Consider the following 17,368-nt stretch of genomic DNA (forward strand, 5'->3'; position numbering starts at 1 on the left):
AGACCTTCCTGATAAGGAAGCACAAAATGTGAGTGCACCATCTATAACAAAGACATTGATATGTTGTGAATTTTCATAGATAAATTTCTGTTTGCCCATGATTGGCTGTGGTACTAATTCGCAGCCACTCTTCGATACAGACTTCAGTTGTTAGTGAACCCACTGTCCTGCCCTCTATCTTCTGCATCGTATCCTTTTTTGCTGGTTTTCACCCTCCTGAACATCCTACACCAACTGACCCACCATCAGCCTTTCCAGCTTGAGTTACAGAAAAGTGTACATTTTTGTTTTGGTTGCATGCCTAAAACATGCTGCTGCCAGAATTACCTCTACTCTCGCAAACATGACGTTTATCCTAAGCTACAGTCTGTATACACACAATAGCTCTGGTTTGTTTTTGTAGATTATAGACGACAATATGGACATTTTGCATCCTCTCAAGTAAATGAATTCAACTTTCCTTCTCTCTTCTGTTTTGTCCTTTTTTGCACCCTCTCCTCATGTAGGGCAGCCTGTTGGGCATTTCCTGGTGAATCTTTGTGCCTTTCCTTACATCTATCTCTCTGTTATCAAGAATAAGTGAAGTTTCCTGGCCATTAGATTTATCACGCTGTCAGTATTCTCAAGGAGGTTGCCCTTCCTGAATATATGTGCACTGTAATCATTAACACATGCACGCATGCCATCCCAAATGAAGGTGAACGCACTGATGCATGATCTGCTGTTTCATTTTGTTTTGACCTTCAGGGCCTTCTCACCTGAAAAGGAACTTTCTCAGTAGTGACAACTGTATGCTTGGCATACATGTGTTCATAGGCATGCATATATACATGCATGTATATGACTGCATGTAGTGTATTAATGTGTTCATGTATGTGAAACACAACATGTGCTTTTCAATGCTTCAAGATGCACAAAAATTATCTGAAGGCTCACTACAAGATATAACACTATTGGGAATGGGATGTTGGTGGTGTGTCTTGGCCTTGTGTTTATATATTGTTTCACACTTATGAAATATGGAGCTGCTGGTTACAAGTTGGGGCAGGCATGCCCCACTTTAACCCTGCTGCACACAGAACATAACAGAAACTGTCCACAACCCAGTGGTTCATTACAATATTCTTATCAGCCAGGTAATGAGCACAGGGATATACTATGCTGAAAGGGATGACTATGCCATTAACCTCCAAGAAGTTTTGTTATGCTTCTACAGTAGTTCATTATAATAGTTGAAAGTATAAAAGCTCCACTGTACATCAGATTTCTCATTCCTATGGTTATGCGCATGCCTCAGCAACGTGTCTCAAAATATTTCTCCCAAGTTGTGATGGTAAACTCTGCCAGGGCAACTGCATTGTAAGCCTTGGTGCGGCACAAAACAATGTCCTTCAGGATTCGTATGGATGCCTCTGAGTAATTATTCGTGTTATGGCCTCTGCTGACTGTGCCTGCACGGTAGAGGAGCACCCACTCTTGCTGGCATTGAAGAAAGGTCTCCACTACCTTTATGAAGGCTTTGTGTTTGAGGTAGTGAAGCTCTTCCTTAGCTGTCTGGAGCTCTTCCAGTGTTTTTGATTACAGAATCTGAAACCAGAACAAAAAAAGCATATTGTCTACGCATACAGTGGTGTTTTGTATTACTAGCTGCGTACCATTATTTCTGTACCATACCATGTGAACTCATTTTTTAACTGAATGTCTTTATATCACAAAAGGATTGGACCTATATCTTGAGCAAGTACAGGCTGTTTCTGCATTCCTCATCATCCTTCCTTGATCAGTTAACTTTGCTTAGTTTTTTCTCACCAGGGATCTTCTGTCACATGAGCAATCTAAATGCACAAAGCGTCAATGACCATAAAATTTTTCAAGGGCCATACATGTGTGTTGCTGTCGCAGATATGAATTTGTTAATAAGAAAGCATGAAATCTGTTGGCTGGCACAAGATATATCTAACTAGGTAAGTTACATTCGGGACGAACACTCACTCTGAAGCAGCAGATTAGGAAAACATTTCTTATTGTTGTAAATGCAGTTTTTAATTCACACATGTTCAGAAAATAAAGCACTGCACACTTTGCAAGTAGGCACAATCCAAAGACAGAGATGTGAGGCAACACGGTGCATTTCATTTCAGAAGCATACATATTTTTTCCAGTGGTACTTTCGCAAACAAATTCTTATCTGTTCTCTTCTCTTTGTGTTGTAGCACCAGCAAGGAATTTGCCAGTTCTTGGTTGTCATGAAGCATGCAATTATGCTTAAATAGGCAAAATACAGAGACATGGCATGCAAAAAAGATGGTATTGCTTTGCTTACTTCTGGAAATCTGCGGAGCTGTTATTTTGATGATCGAATAAAAATTAATTTCTGAAGGAGTTAGTTAAGTCAACAGTTAATCAAATAATGAACAGAAGATTTTCATTTTTCTTGTTTCAATCCTGTGTATTTTTTCCAATGTATGGTGACCATGTGGTTGTTCTCATGGCTTCTTGACATTATCTAATTGCATTTTCAAACCTCTGTTAATTTAAACTCTATAGAGTTAAATGGCGAGTGAAAAAACTTATGTTTGGCACGAGCGGATTTCCATTCAGTTCAGTGGCCATTGAATCGAGTGGCAATGAGAGTATAGAAGGTTGGGCGAGTTGAAATATATTCATGATTCATAACAGTGCAGCAAGCACGGGTGGAAGGGAGACTAGACACAACAAGTGCTTGTTATGTCTAGTCTCTCTCATCTGTGTTTTCTGCACTGTTGTGAAGCATGACAATGAGACTATGTATGTGACAGGAAAAGTGCATGGAATTCTTTTCCTGTCATCGTATGTTTACCTCAAGGTGTGCACTATATGTGACAGGTTCTGTATGTTGTACATACTTTGTTAAAAATTAAAAACAAAATCACTAGTGCCGCACAGTCGTATGGCAGTGAAAGAGGCATTTATTTCTTATAAAGTTGGATGTGAAAATGAAACACTTGTTTCCTTCCCTCCACTTGACTAAAACTCATGCCGTCAAGACTGTAAAGAGCTCTGTGATCACTGTTTAGAAGTGGGAGGTGATGGATCCTTGCCTTGGGAATCTGCGTATAAGATTAGGTCTTAATGTCATTCTAGTTTGCTTGTTAGAATGGTTGTGGTAGCGAAAACTCTCATTTTTTTCTGTCTTTGTTCACTTCTAAAAGCTATATCAATAGTGGTGTGGTTAACCTCTTTTCGTTAGATTGCAGGAATCTATCAGTGCAGGCCAGCTTCAGTTTATCCTTAGCGTCCTTTTAAATATTAGCTCTTCTTATGTTCTTGATTCTGAGTAGTGCAATGTTTCAGCCAAAATAGGCATGGCGAAGTGTTTTATGTGTAGAGTGTCTCTCTTTTCTTTTGTATTGTATGGCCTAGGCAGGTAGTCAAATGACAGTGTCTGCATCGCCTTCTGAAAAGCTCTCATCAAGTGACGTCACTCTTCCTTGGCTGCCTGGTTCTTTGTGGAGGTCAGCCAACGCCACTCGCCCTGTAGAACATGAAAGTGGCACAGCAGCTGTCGTGCGCTGGGCCATGTTTCATGTAGGGCATCTTTTTCGGGTCGAGTTGTCAGTCATAAACACAGCTGGAGCCTGTAAGGTGAAAAGGAACCCATCACAAGCATAAACCAACAGGCTGACGCACTCGTATACACCTCGGCAAGATTATATTTTAACATTCTACCCATAATTGCCAACTCTATGCCCTGTTTTTTCTTGAATATTCTGCCAACACTGTGGCAAGAGGATTAAAAAAAATTTATGCTTACTTCTGGCACATACTAGAGCCTGTGGGTGGCAGGTTGCTAAATGCAGAGGCACTTATAGTCCATGTTTAAAATGTTGTAGTGGGACATGTACTTACTGTGGGGACATTAACACCAATCCTGACCAGCACTTTGGCATGTATAAAAAAGCAGTCAATGCTGTTGATTATGATTACTGATTAGCCCATGTTTTGTGAGGGTTGTCTAAAGGACACTTTCTGTTCCAAACATGACCTTATCAAAATAACCACTTTTTGAGTGCGATCGGGTCATATAGTCAGGAATAAATAGCCACTCCAAAGGGCTTTCATTTTCTAACCTAGGTGCCTTCCAACAGCAGTCAGAGAAGAAAGCATTCTCTACTGTGAAGAGCTCTTGGAAACATAAGAAGAGGATGACTATGCAGCTAGTTACATAACTTCTCAAAACTAAGCTAAAGATTCATCTAGAATGCGGGAGCCTGCTTGATTTTTTTATTATTATTACAGATACCTCAAGGGCCCTTGGGTGAGGGCTTTACATGAGAGGTAAAGCAACAGTCTGCAGCAGCAGTCTGCAGGAGTTCCTTGATAAAAACCAAGAACGAGTTGGTGGAAAAATTGGTAGCTTGCTTTTCCTGCATTGTGTTTCCTTTTGAAAATTCCTTGGTGGAAACATGCCTTGAAAGGCAGCGTGGTCGAGAAAATCAGCTTGTAGGCAGACACGCCTTAACCAAAAAATTGCTAATTTCGACATGCAGCTGTTTGTCTGTCATGTGTCCTGGCCTCTATCCAATCTTCTTCGAAAAGGAAAGTTGGTAACCCTTCGCCTGACATGTGACTGAACCTATACCAAAAAACTGTCCAGCTTGTTGCATTATAAACCCAACTTTCCCTGCAGTTGTGTTTGGTTTTAGATATGCACTGTATTTATTCATTTATTTATTCTTAATACCTTACAAGGGTCAGAAAGGCATTGAGTAAGAGGGACAAGAAGTGACATATGCACAAGAAAAACTAATTAATACAACATGAGATGGAAGGCAAAAAGTAAATAAGCTATTGTATGTGGCAAAACTTAAAGGCGAAAATATACATAGGTACAAGGTATACTTAGTAGCAGCATTAATGCAGGGCATATGACAAATAGGCATCTAAGAGAAAAATACAGTGGTCATATTAGAAGTGGCAGACGTAAAAGCTGTAAGACGCACAGAAAACCAAATCAAAATACAATATTGTGCCGCATCAATCTGTCACCATTGTCATATTTCTGATAGTAAGGCGGTTTGGATGGGAAGTCTTGTAAAAAAAATTAATGTTATTCCAATTTGCTCATTATTCAGTAAAGCAGCAAACGGGGCTGTTTCCAAAGCATAATGGATGCTGGCTTTTGAGTTTCTGGAAGGCCTGTTTGTACCCCTCCCTGGTCTGGGAGCTGTGTATGACAAGTGCAATAGGCACTGCCCCTGGCTTTGTGGCTGTCAGCAGCACCGTTATGGTGCTCCTAGTTTCATTGCATGATGATCGATGTATAGACCACAAATATAATGTCACGTGCGGACTCCCGCTGCTGGGCTTGATGCATGATGGGTGTGACGACAAGGACTGCCCAGCTGTCATCTGCCACACTCGTGATGCTGGCATCTGTCCCTGCAAAACAGACAAGCATATCATTGAAGGAGCATGAAAAGAGTGATAAACATGAGGGTTAGCCTCTCTACCTTTTGTGTTTCTCTTTATGCCCAATAGCTAGCTTTCGTAACATTTTTATGTACATAGGAGAACTCTCTATTACTCACTATGGATTACGGCAGCAGAGTAAAGTAAAATTTGTATGTTTGACTTCACAAGCTTGCTCGCTATTGTTTTTATAAAACCACAGCACTCTGAACATCAGTTTTTACTCCGCACTGCAACTGGTGTGCACAGTATTTTGAACAAGAGCTTATCACTAATTTTAGCTAGTCACTAATCCTGATGCAGGTGTTCCCACATACCATAGTCCAGCTCTTGTACTGGCAGTACTTTGTCTAGATTTTATGCATTGTAAATTTTTATCATAGCATGTCGCCTCTGATAACATATAATCTTGTTCAAAGGCAGTCTTTTTTATTTGTGCATTGTAAATTTTTATCACAGAATGTTCCCTCTAGTAACACAAGCTTGTTCGAAGACAGTCTTTTTTAATATCTTTGCATCTTAAAGTGCATTTTCAGTGCAGTTTGATGTTTCATGCAAAATGAATGAATTAATGAATGAGCTGTTTATTTAGAAAGGGAGGCTCAAGGCCATTTGTTGGGGAATTGGGTTGCTAAGGAAGGGAAAAGTAGGGGTCTATTGATACATGAATGAAGGACACAGTTGCTTTAGCCACGCTTTACACTGCTTTGTAGAGGCCACTTATCTTAGCATATTTGCCAATATTTTTTGCCAATGCAAAATAAAAAGATATTGTATTGCGATCTCTCGGCAAAAAAACGTTAATTAATAGTTTTAGTTTTTCCTTAGGATTCTATTGCAGGACAAATCTGATATTCCCATATTCCTCTTCTGTCCACCGCAGCAAGCGTAAGCGACAAAGTCAACAATAAATTTATTCTCACTTACTCTAAAAGATAATGTTGCTCATGTGTGTAACTCCCACATTGGTCAGGTCTCTGGACAGTGAACAAGTATTAGCACGCTTTCAGCCAAGATGTTTATCACTCTTGTATACCACAGCTCTTTAGTTTCTGGCAGCAATTTATAGATTATTTGCCTAAATCTATTCATTACCTTTATATCATTGAAGTAATCAAATGACTGTATGCATTTTTAAAAATAATCATAGATTGATAAGTGCACGTGATGGAATGCTACCAGCAGCAGTGACTTGCAAAGTCTCTATTTACACTTACGTAATGCTGAGAATCTTTTTGCACCGCCTGAGTTGGTGCACTGTTTACATGGTTCATTTCCTTATCATGTCATGCATCAGTTCTCTTGTTGTCTTCAATGCTTTGCAGATTTCTAACAATGGCTCAACAGTAAATATAAGCCAGTTTGTCAGTATTAGGACTAGTGGGACACAAAGAACCTGCAACTCATGCAGTGCAGCAGCAGTAGAGGCGGTGATAAATTTTTTACAGTAGTCATACGAACAGGTAATCCTTCTACTCAAAGATACACAGAAGGAAGGAGAAAATGTATAAAGGCGGCTGTATTCAGTTTTATGATACTTCTGGCTCTTCAAAATGGGTGATGAAGATGTACTTGAGTGTACACATATGCAGTGTATTGCCCATCTATCATTCATGTATATTTCTCAGACAACTTAGAGTTACAGTGAGTTGCATTGTGGCCTCATTTTGTTTAAGGTGTTTTAAGGTAAATAAGAATGAACACACATCATTTTGGTATGACTTCATAGACTGACAATAACTGAGGGCACTGTGGTAACAGTGCCGCTTTTAGAACTTTGTAACATTGTAGTGTAGTATTGAGACTATTTCATGGAAATGCCTCTGTTTATGGCTTTTTGTGCTCAAACTTGGTACAGGTGTGTCACTACACAGCTTTTATATGTGCAGTGCATTGGCGTACAAGAATAATTTTGAAGTCAGCAATTAACACTGAGCACTTACGGCAGTCATATATGCAGCACTGGCAAATGACTTTCATCGTCTGCCAGTGCCGCATATTTGAGTATGTCAAACAACTTGCCCAGCAATGCACCCTGCTGAACTTACTCCACGCTCTTCTTTTCATGAATGTGGGACTTGTGTTTATTCTACTTTTCTGTTTTTTCCCTCTCCTTAGCTCTTTTTTTCTATCCTATTGCTCTAATTTATAACATAAATTTTTTTCCCACAGTGTAAGGGCTTTCACTGAAAATGCATAGCTAATATAGCTTGGAAATGATGGCCCATTGTTTTCACAATACGCTCTCATGAATAAGCACAGATGCTGGCAATGCGTTAGCTCTGCCTTGCCCGGATGATGAAGAGCTAAATCACTGCAGAGTGTACAGCACCTGTCCAAAGTGTTTTCCTGAATGTCTTCCCCATCATACAACTGTATATTACTTACATCTCTGATATGTGGTGATGCAAACACTTATCAGGAATGGAAGCAGTAGCAGAAATTAAAAATTTCAAAGAATAATGCCGGAATTTTTGGGAATAGGTAATCCTGCTTACCCTGGGCTAAATATCTGGGATTGTTTTCCTGCAGCTTTAAAGACGGGTTACCCTGGGGTCCATATTTTTGACTCCGCCATTCCTGGTGCCACCGGTAAACACTCCTTGGTGGTGGGTTGGCCATTGAATTTGCCAGCAGGGTGTGCCCATTTGGTTTTCCAGTGAGAAGCCTCTCATGGTGGCTTATTCCTTGAGCTGTTGTCATTCCATCTTCAAAATATTCTTGAAAAGCAGTTTTTGTTTCTTCGCTGAGTCGGAGAAGTCTTAGTGGGTCAGCTGACTGCAGGTTGTGTTGCGACACCTTTACAACGGCCTGTAGAGGTGTCTGCCGGCAGAGGAACAGGTCATTTTTCATAGTGTCGCGATTCACTTTTTTATACTTGATATCCAGCTTTGCTGGGCACAAGGTGTTGCGGTGTGACAATTTGTCACGTGGATTATGCTGGCACCGCCACACCTTGTGGAAGAAGATCCTACAAGAACCAAAAGATGCCACAGTCAGTGCAGACGTGCATAATGTAGGCCTTGTGAGGTTAGCTAATGACCTTAAAAAGACAGTCTTTATGTTGTGCAAATTATTTGAAATGAATCCAGACACATCAAGGAGTGTAATAACTGAAAAGGCCTCTGCAGGGCAAAAAAAAACATGGCCTAAATGTTTGCGTATGGAGCAAATTATGTGCCATTATTTGACGTCATACATGATATATGTGTGATATATGTGCCTTGTGCCTTTGGGGAGAGCTAAAATAAATAGTGCTCATAAGGCATGCTTATTATGAAAAGTGTTGAGGAATTCTGAAATTTTGAGCCAGGAAGGGATTCCTTGGTCTTCATACTTCAGTACTGTTTCATAGTTACATATAAAATGTTATTACAGCCGAAGCTTATTATAATGAACAGGTAAAAATTCATAACGCAGTTTACCAAAATCCTTAAACGAACGAAGTCTACTGTTGGGACAAGTTTAAAATATTGGCATATTCTTGCAGACCTTTCCTTATGATGATAATAACGATAGGAAAACTGGGGGTTTCAGCAAGGATTTACATTTTGAATTTGCAAAGAGTGTCAAGCCAGAACAGATGGTGGTAACACACCGAGATAAAAGTTAGAGGCTCTGATGGCAGTCAACCTATGTCGCCTGGAGGAAATATTACACTTTATGAAAGGACTGAGCACAATACAGAGGGTTATCTTCATCAAAAAACACTTTTTGAAGCTCTGTTCCTCACTCCCAGTTAGTTACCTGAAGGACACAGGTTCGATCCAAGCCACAGCGGTCGCATTTCAATGGAGGCAAAATGCTAGAGGCCCGTGTACTGTGCAGTGTCAGAGCACTTTAAAGAACCCTTAGGTAGTCACGATTTTCCGGAGCTCCCCAGTACGGCGTCCCTCACCTAAGCCATTTTAAGACGTTAATTAAAGTTCTATAAAACCAAACCAAGAAACAAAGGACCAACCTTTGCAAACGTTTTTGTCATCATAACATAACATATATACAATATATACGTTATATTTAATATACAGTATTCCCATTTGGTATGGCGCTCGACAGCGGAATCCAATATTAAAGGACTATAGACACCTAATTTTGATGGCATGTTTTCTTCTCTACAATGATGTGGAAGACACTACTACGCATGAATCACCATGCAATATTCACCTGCAACTGGTAAATAATTTATAATCGAATTTTTCTGTCATGCTGTGTCGGTTTCAATAGCTGAACGATGGCTGTGATGTCAAAGAGTGCTTTTGTGTCATTTGAGGCATGGAAAAATATCTGTATAATCGCTGCTTCATTGTTTTAATTTACTGCAGTGCTGAAGTGAGCCTTCCTGAAGAGACGAAATGCCAACGAAAGTAGAAGCAGCAATTATATTGCAGTTTTTTCATGCCTTACATGACCTGTAAGCACAAGTTGACATCACTGTCCTCATTAGGCTGTTGAAACCAAAACAGCACGAGAAAGAAATACGATTATAAATTACTCAGCGGTCGTAGAAGAATAACACGTGGTGATCCATGTATAATAATATCTTACGCATCATTACAAAGAAGAAAACACGCGCCCAAAAGTTAAGTATCTGTACTCCTTTAACAAACTTCTATTATTGCAAAAAAAAAAAATCTCTTTTGGAAACCTACCTTATACAGAGCACATTGAACCTGTCTTCAAAAAATATAATCTTCCTAAAAATCAGCAGATCTATAACCGAAGACGATAAAACAATTTTATTTCAGTTCTTAAAAACACATCATGACATTAACTGAAATAGCGAACTTGCAACAGTCTGCATCAGCACGTCTAAATCATCATACAGATGTGTGGAAAGTTCCCAGCTCCCGTACTAATTATGGTTATCAAATGCTTCAGTGTCACCTACCCAAAGTTCTAAACAGTTGTCACAACAGAGGCAAAGAAATTCTCAACCAAACTCCGTCAGAAATCAAGTTGCTCATGAACTCTTACCTCTAATTAATATGTTCATCACACTTAATTGTATATATTTTAAGCTGAATTATTAAGGTGAAAGCCTTTATTGGCTCATACTCGCGGTGTCCATTCGTCCATCCGTCCGTGACACTCTTCATTTCGATAAGAACAAAAATCTTTGTTCACGATGGGATTCGAGCTACCATACTCCAGTTCCGCAGGTAAGCATGCTAACGACTACACTACTTCCTGCCAACGCATATGTAGTTCTCCTTGTCTACGTCGCTGGAGAGTGTTTGCCGAAAGGCGTCGAATCAGGCGGATGCCTTCCAAATGCCCTCCAGTGTCTTCAGCATTTAAGATTCACAAATAATTGTGTACTTAATTAACATCTTAACTACACATCAGTGACACTGCGCTAAAGGCTTTCGCCTCACCGCACTTTAGGTTAACAAAGTGCCCCTGAATGTTTTAGTCTTTTTTAAAGACTCAAGTTTTTTTATACTTGTATTTATACATTAAATTGTTTCGTTGTATTGTAGCCATTACGATCTGTCACCCTGTGAAAGTGCTCCATAAAGTGTGTATATGCCCTCTGTGACTGTTGCTTGTACAGTAGTCTAGGGTTCCTCAAGCTGCTTGCATGCAACATCGGCTTCCTCCATCCTTGAGAATGGATGGACGTACGTATGGATGGATGGATGGATGGATGGATGGATGGATGGATGGATGGATGGATGGATGGATGGATGGACGGACGGACGGACGGATTGATTGATTGATTGATTGATTGTTTGATTGATTGATTGTTTGATTGGTGGATGGATGGATGGATGGATGGATGGATGGATGGATGGATGGATGGATGGATGGATGGATGGATGGATGGATGGGTGGGTGGGTGGGTGGACGGACGGACGGACGGACGTATGGATGGATGGATGGATGGATGGATGGATGGATGGATGGATGAATGGGTGGGTGGGTGGGTGGGTGGGTGGGTGGGTGGGTGGATGGATGGATGGATGGATGGATGGATGGATGGATGGATGGATGGATGGATGGATGGATGGATGGATGGATGGATGGATGGATGGATCTTCGTGAAGCTCATGAAGGGACTTTATATCAAACAAGCCTGAGGCATCAAAATTCTTGAGGTTAGAATTGCGAGAGCGCTCGACTACTGGCGGAGGACCCTGTTGCAATCTCGGCCGCGGTGGCCGCGTTTCGATGGAGGCGAAAGGCGCGCGTGTGCTGTGCGATGTCAGCGCACTTTAAAGAACCCTAGGTGGTTGAAATTAATCCGGAGCCACCAACATATACATCCTGATTTGAATAACACGCATCACATTTCGTTATGCCAAAACCGCAGTTTCGCTTACCTCGTGCATTTTGCTTCGACACAGACTGACAAATTGCTACGGAACTATAGGACGGGTAGAAGAAACATGAAACACAGGCTTTTCCTGTGTTTCGTGTTTCTTCTACTCGTCCTAGTTCCGTTGCGCTTTGCCTGTGTTTCGTGTTTCTTCTACTCGTCCTAGTTCCGTTGCGCTTTGTCAGTATGTCGTAGCAGTATGAACCAACTAGCCCACACCAAGGTCCTCTTGGTGCATTTTGTTTGGATCTTCTCGCCAATCCAGGAGGTGTTAGTGTTGGTGCTATATTGGCGCACCCACAGGTCTGCGGCTTTTCCATCAGTAAAGTTGCAGCGGAGCACCTTCACATCACTAGTGGATGACCTGCAATCTTCCATGCACTCTAGAGCGCCGGCGGCCGGTTCATCACCCTGCAAAGATATGGATGGCCCAAGGTCCATGGCGCACTTTATGGTGCCAACTTTATTGTCATTAAGGGATGCGATCAGACTGTGCAGGTCGCTGTCACTCAGCTAGCGTAGCTGTCGGCGTACAGAAGACACACCACGGAGAACTTGGAAACTTTCGCGCAATAGCTTAGCGCGCGCATTTCAACGCTTCATAAGCGGCGCGATGTAAAGAGTTTCGGTTTCGTTTGTGTCATACTTTGTGAATGTTATTTTGCGCACTAGTACGCTTTATGTGCTTGTAACTCTGAAAAAGTTTTTTTACGCGTGCAATATCAGAAACGTTTTTATTTTGTTCATCTTTTAACCATGAGGACGTCTATAGTTGCCTTGCCTAGTTGACGCATCGTCTCATATCCAATCCAATTTAAAATTGAAGTCGCCATGATGGAAAGGAGTTAGAAGACGCGCCTAACGCTCGCCCTTTGGCGCGCATTAGACAGCGCGTGTGTTTTCTGCTTTTGCTCGGGTCAAAATGAGATCGTTTTATAGACTAAAAAGTTATTTACTCAAATAACTGCCCCGAGCAACGCTGCACTTCTTAATCGAGACTTTTTGTACTGCGATTGCATTTGAATGTGGTGCGCGCGGTGGAGGTGGCGTGCGCGGCCGAGCTCGCAGAGTTGTTTCCCAACGCTCGAGCTTTGGCGCGCAGTAGACCGCGCGCCCAAATCAATTGCTGGCTGCGATTTCTGCCTTCGAATCTGCCGCAGTTAGATACTTCATGGGAGAATAAAAAATTATAGTTACCCAAACAACTGATCTGAGCCATGTTGCACTGCTTTATCGGAACTTTTTGCACCGCGATTGCTTTCATTGCGGTGCATGCGTACGGTAGAAGTGGCGCGCGCGAGCGAGCTCACAGCACAGCAGTGAATATCCTCGGAGCGGTGTTTCTTTTCTTTTTTTGACCGCCGCTTCTTGCGCTCTCCTATTCAAAACTTAACTCCGCCAAGAGGAAGTGAAGCGACATACGACTAGACTTGCAGCCTATGTGCTTTGCACGAACGGATGGCAGTGTAACGCTTCCATAGTATATAATCTTCTCTCAGAGGCGCGTTTTCTCGTGCAATCGGCGGCGCTATTCAGTGTGCCTACTCATCTAAATTTTTTTTGTGCAGGAAAGCTTAGCGGTTATCTCGGATTTACTATACCTCGGACACCTAGCAGTCTAACGTTCAAAGGTTCCGACCGACGGTAGTTCCTTGCAGTTTGTAGATAGGTGAATACGATGCCCTTGTTGTGCACTGTAACACGGTGAATTGTGGCCAGAATTTGATGTAGGTTCAATTGTTTGGGTTGATTAAACGCAACCAAAAAAGGCTTTTAACCACTGCTTTGCGCGCAGCTACAGCGCTGCATGATTCATTAGAATGTTGTTCGTTTAGGTGATTGTCATTTTGGGTGAGCTAGCATATGCAATAATGGCTTATTTAACTTCCCTCGTGTAATTGCCAGGCATAACGTGTAGCAGCCTGGGCTGCCGCTGTCAGGCGAAGCAATTGACGTACAAAAAAAATTGCAGTGCTGAAAAAAACCCAAAACTCAAATTTACTCAGTCCTGCTTAATTCAACCAAACACGGCGTTCGTTTAGGAAGTTGCTTGAAGCGAAAATTGTAAACACAGGGAGGAAATGTCTGTAGCTATATATGTTTAACGGATGTCCCCGCTTGCATTCTCAAGTGTTGTCCACGAAGGTATGAAGTATTCAAGCGATAGCTGCCGTCACTTCGCCTAGACACAGTAACGGCCGGGTATGAACCGTGACAGAGCAAACACAGTCAACAGTGGACGCAACATGGAAGAGACCTGCACCACGAGCAGCGCTACAGCGGGGGCTTCAGCAGCGAGAGCCACCCCTTTGGTATAGAGTTCGTGAGCGAAGGAGTCCGACTACAACATAACAAATACGTCGAGCGATGAGCGCCACATGAAAAAAAAACAACTGCCTGCACCGCGAGCAGAGTAAGCGACGGGGCTCATACAAGATGACGCGCAACTTCCGAATCGAGCCCGCGAACGAGTTCGACTACAGTCAAACCAATACGAGACACGTAATGCGCGCGACATCAAAGCTACACCTGCAGAGCCTCAAGCGGCGGGGCTCAGACAACGATAAGCATGACTTTCGTAGCCCGCGAGCGAATGAATCCATCTACAACCATTCCAGGCAGCATTATACTACGAAGAAAGACTGCAGTCGCTCGCGCTTCACACCGAATCCTCCGAAAAAAAAAAAACACGACCGACAAATGACCGGCCACTCGCATCGCAAAGACGCGGATCCAGCACATTATCAAAATTTTCCCGGCCGATCCTATGCGGCCAAACCGTTCGGCGAGCCGCGTTGCTTTTTCCGATGGAATGACGAAAACGTTTTCCCACTTGCTCCTTGCCCGTCGCACCCGTAAGCGCAACAGAAGCCTGGCATCGCCGCAGCGCGTAGACACCGTCAAAGGTGGAGAAACGCTTCCCGCCAAACCTCTGTCGCTCAAAAAGAAAACGAGGCGGGATTTCTACCACCGACAATGGCGCCGGCGTCTGCTGCGAAGCCAGAAAGCGCGCGCTAACACTTGACCACGGCGCCTCGGCCAATGAGATGCTCGATTATCCGGCGGCGTGCTGGGAGAGGACAGCAGTCGGAAAGTTCGAAGCTTTTCGTTACTTTTGCTTCGTTCAGGGGCTTGTACTAATCTCAGGAGACAGTGCTCTCGCAGGCCCTTGTTTCTGAGGGAGATCCGCCCCCAGGATTGCATACGCGACTCCATTTCGGAATCTTAGCAAGAGCAGGAGAAAATAGACAAGTTAATATGAAATGCATGCAAAATTAAGAGCTCTCGGCATCCCACCTAACTACTCAACGGATAAACTGCTTAGTGTGGGAGTCCACAATGACCTGTGCGGAGATCACCAGGGCAGTAAGAGAAGCGCAAATTGCAGGCTTAGCTCCTCAATTGCAGGCAAGCAGATCCTCAATGACCTAGGGGAGAGCCAGAGGAAGCCCCCGTATACTGCAGAGCTAATCCCCTTAGACTTACGGAAGCATCTCAAAATTGCCAATGTACCTAAGAACATGCACCCGGAGCATGATAAAGAAAGGAGAAGACATAGAGCTCGAACAATAATGAACAATATCTTGTCCGGGACCTGCCGGGTACGTCCTTCTGCGACGCAGCCTGTGGGTCCGATGGCGCCTCCGTCATTGCCGCCGTTGATGGGAATGGGGAGAAAGTGGCTGTAGTATCGATTAACAATAGGAATGCGTTAGTGGCAGATGAGGCTGCTATTGTCCTAGCGTGCCTCAGTACCAAAGCCAAGATCATCTTGTCTGACGGTAAGGCAGCTGTTCACAACTTTTGTAAGGGGGTGGTCTCCAGTCAAGCCGCCAAATTACCAAGAAGATACCCCTCAAGCAGAGAGGTCTCCCTCATATGGGTTCCTGCTCATGAGGGCATTCCGGGGAATGAGGCTGCTCACAGCTTTGCTCGAGAATTATACATCCGAGCTGCTCTGGAAGTGCCCCTGAGTGGGAATAAAGACCCTCTCGTACCGTATAAAGAAATAACCGAAACACCTAGACTGGATAGGAGAACACTCTCGCTTCCGGATAGGTCACTCACTCCAAAGGAATGCAGGGCCTGGAGGAGGCTCCAGGTCAACACGTTCTTTCCGTACTCTATACTACACGATGAAGACACTGGGTAGCCTGAGCTCAGCAGTAGCTGCCACAGAATGAATTCGCAAAGTCACTTAATTTGGGAGTGTCAGGATTCTCCTGGGGATAAATCACAAAGCATCCCAGATCTTGCCACCTGGAAAGAGCTCATCCGGACCCACGACCCGGATCAGCAAAGAGTCCTCATCCGTCAGGCGGAGACAGCTTACTAGAAGACTCTCTCCGCGGTCTCCGGTGCTGAGAGCCGGCCGGGAGGCACCCCCTCCTAATTGCTGCGCTCCGACCGTGAGGCCCCATGATGACGGGAATAAATTTCATTCATTCATTAATTTATTCATTCATTCAAGGGCTTTAACGACGATTAGTAATGTCGATGCACGATATGTAAAGTGCCCTAAGCCCAATGTTCTTGGCACAAAAACCGATTTCTGTTACGGCTTGTGGACCGCCGAAGCGCACGCCTGCAGAGAAGACGTGCTTCACTGCAAGTGACGTGTTGTCGGCGCTTCGTCAAGGCACGACCGGACTGGAGGCAACGGTGCGCGCGCTTGTCGCTCCACTCCAGCCTGGCCGTGTTCAAGGCAACGCCTGACGGAGCGGACGGGTTGTGCCGGTGCCTGTTCCCGACAGGACACATGGAGCTCCTTGCATTAAAAAAAAAAACTTGGAGGACGCGTAAGCTCCGCCTCTAGGAGGAGCGCCAGAGCGTTATCGGTTCCGCGCGTTGACGGAGCACCTGCTCAAGGCCTGGAAATTTCCACCACGAACGACGCGACAGAGCTGGTGCAGCCCAAGGTCAGCTGCGACGCCGGCGACTACTCCGGCTTCTCCGCCCCACGAGCCACAGAACCTGAGCTGCTCTCAAATTTCCCATCGTACGTTATCGCATCTTTTTTTTTTAGACCGTAGCTTTTAACTCCTGTTCCTGCGTTGGGCGCGTTGCCCTCGTCCCTCGGCGTAACCAAGCCGACAAAGCGAACGAGGTGCACAGCGCAGGATGTCAGAGGGAACGCAGAGCGCAGCAGTGAAAGATGCGGAAGCGAAGAGAGCGCAAAATGGGGAGGGGGAGGGTACAGCGGAAGCATGGGGATCGAGGAAGCGAAGGTGGAGGATATGTGGGAAGTGGGGGTAGAACTCAGTGCCGCATGGTTGCCAGAATATTTCGGGTCCACGTTTCGGGTGCTGTGCAGTGTTCACCTAAAGGGTAGCCAAATACTGCACCCGTAATTCTAACCCTTGCGCTCGAGGCGAGAGAGCGGCGGTGGATCACTCTGACTAGCTAGCTGGCAGAAAGTTACTTAGAGAGCATTCATCTCGCGCCTAATGCTTCTCTGTGACTTCCCCAGAGCTGGAAGATATCGTAAGGTCAGATTACTTTGACGTCGCTTTTAGAAGCGGAGCCTGATCTTCGGGAAATGCATTTTCTTATGAAACTTGAAGGAGAGGCTGTTTATCTTCAAAAGTAAAGAGAGCA

This window comes from Amblyomma americanum, chromosome 10 (assembly GCF_052857255.1).
Source record: "Amblyomma americanum isolate KBUSLIRL-KWMA chromosome 10, ASM5285725v1, whole genome shotgun sequence".
In the NCBI taxonomy this organism is placed as follows: Eukaryota; Metazoa; Arthropoda; class Arachnida; order Ixodida; family Ixodidae; genus Amblyomma; species Amblyomma americanum.